The following is a 2,576-nucleotide window of genomic DNA, read 5'->3' as shown; positions in this document are numbered from 1 at the left end:
GCCCGAAAACAGGGATTCCAGAGACGGGCTTTGGGTCTGGGTGCCTGGAAAATTCCACCAAGTGTTAGGATTTGGGCCTAGGGGCGTACCAGGGCTGCAATGTGGGATCCTGGAGGTGCAACTGAGAGCGTTTATTTGAAAGCATGCTCAGGCTGAGGGTCAAAATGCCTGCTTGTGCCCAGGGTGGCCCTCATAAGTGGGCGTAGTCTCATTGGCCTTGCAACTGGCTTCCACTCTGAGGTTTGGACTACCATCCCAACAGCCAGAATTCCTGCCATGGGGAAGGAGGAGTTCGCTATTGTGCTTCAGGATCCCCCATTGTTAGTGATTCCAGCAAAGGTGTAGGGAACAGATACCTGAATACCAAGGATGGGTAGAGATGATGGCCCTGGGCCATGGCCAGTCTCACATGTTGGATATGGACCCCGCCCACTGGGTGGCTGCCATGAGGTCTGGGCTCAGGCTCTGTCAGACACAGCACTAGTGGCCATGGTAGCCTATAAATCGGGGTTCCCTCGTGATCTGAGCAGATTGATCCCAATGTGGTCTTTCTGGGAGTACTAAACCAGGCCATTCTTCTTTCTATGGGGAAGGCAGAATACTGCGTTGTGGCTCCAGAATTCACTGTCAAGAGGACTTGCAGACCTGGAGGGTGAGGATGAAATTGTAAACCCAAGCTCCTTTTCAATTCAGTGCCAAACAAAAGGCAGTTTCAGTGTACAGCAGCTTATTTGAATATCCAGCACCTGAGTAAGGGTTATGTCAGATGTTTGCTCACGCTGGAGTTTGTGTCTATGATGACTGACAAATAAAGTGGTGTCATCAAGAGGCCATGGAGGCTTTTTCGCAATGGGTTTGCCTCCAGAACACAGGTGTCCTGAAAACCACCGCTTCATCCTAAACCAGAATGGGGAAGGAAAAGACTCATATCAACATTGTTGTCATCGGACACGTAGATTCGGGCAAGTCTACCACTACTGGTCATCTGATCTACAAATGTGGTGGGATCGATAAAAGAACTATAGAAAATTTCGAGAAGGAGGCTGCTGAGATGGGAAAAGGCTCCTTCAAGTATGCCTGGGTCTTGGATAAACTGAAAGCTGAATGTGAACGTGGTATCACCATTGATATCTCCCTGTGGAAATTTGAGACCAGCAAGTATTATGTGACTATCATTGATGCTCCAGGATGCAGAGCCTTTATCAAAAACATGATTACAGGCACATCCCAGGCTGACTGTGCTGTCCTGACTGTTGCTGCTGGTGTTGGTGAATTTGAAGCAGGTATCTCCAAGAACGGGCAGACCCGTGAGCATGCCCTTCTGGCTTACATACTGAGTGTAAAAGAACTAATTGTTGGTGTTAACAAAATGGATTCCACTGAGCCACCCTACAGCCAGAAGAGATATGAGGAAATCGTTAAGGAAGTCAGCACCTACATTAAGAAAATTGGCTACAACCCCGACACAGTAGCATTTGTGCCAATTTCTGGTTGGAATGGTGACAACATGCTAGAGCCAAGTGCTAATATGCCTTGGTTCAAGGGATGGAAAGTCACCCGTAAAGATGGGAATGCCAGTAGAACCAAACTGCTTGAAGATCTGGATTGCATTCTGACACCAACTCGTCCAACTGACAAGCCCTTGCGTCTGCCTCTCCAGGACGTCTACAAAATTGGTGGTATTGGTACTGTCCCTGTGGGCCGAGTGGAGACTGGTGTCCTTAAGCCTGGCATGGTGGTCACTTTTGCTCCAGTCAATTTTACAACTGAAGTCAAGTCTGTTGAAATGCACCATGAAGCTTTGAGTGAGGCTCTTCCTGGGGACAATGTGGGCTTGAATGTCAAGAACGTATCTGTCAAAGATGTTCGTCGTGGCAATGTGGCTGGTGACAGCAAAAAATGACCCACCAATGGAAGCAGCTGGCTTCACAGCTCAGGTGATTATCCTGAACTATCCAGGCCAAATTAGTGCTGGATATGCACCTGTGCTGGTTTGTCACACAGCTCACATTGCTTTCAAGTTTGCTGAGCTGAAGGAGATGATAGATCATCGTTCTGGAAAAAAGCTGGAAGATGGTCCCAAGTTCTTGAAATCTGGTTACACTGCCATTCTTGATATGGTTCCTGGCAAGCCTATGTGTGTTGAGAGTTTCTCTGACTATCCTCCTCTGGGCTGTTTCACTGTTCATGACATGAGACAGACGGTTGCTGTGGGTGTCATCAAAGCAGTGGACAAGAAGGCAGCTGGAGCTGGCAAGGTCACCAAGTCTTCCCAGAAAGCTCAGAAGGCTAAATGAATATTATACCCAATACGTACCATCCCAGTCTTAACCAGTGGTGGAAGAAAGGTCTCAGAACTGTTTGTGTCAATTGGCCATTTAAGTTTAATAGTAAAAGACTGGTTAATGATAATAATGCATCATAAAACCTTCAGAAGGAAAGGAGAATGTTTTGTGGACCATTTGTTTATTTTTGTGTGTGTGTGTGTGTGGCAGTTTTAAGTCATTAGTTTTTAAAATCAGTAATTTTTAATGGAAACAACTTGACCAAAAATCTGTCACAGAATTTTGAGACCC

General features: G+C 46.6%; 1 pseudogene; it reads left to right on the top strand.

Annotated features, from left to right (window-relative positions):
* The first annotated feature begins 896 nt into the window (after nucleotides 1-896).
* LOC122904620 lies at nucleotides 897-2,306 on the top strand (annotated as a pseudogene).
* Nucleotides 2,307-2,576: the final 270 nt, after the last annotated feature.

This window comes from Neovison vison, chromosome 4 (assembly GCF_020171115.1).
Source record: "Neovison vison isolate M4711 chromosome 4, ASM_NN_V1, whole genome shotgun sequence".
Classification (NCBI taxonomy): Eukaryota; Metazoa; Chordata; class Mammalia; order Carnivora; family Mustelidae; genus Neogale; species Neogale vison.
The sequence above is the reverse complement of the archived record's forward strand: the minus strand, read 5'-3'. Positions and strand labels throughout refer to the sequence as shown.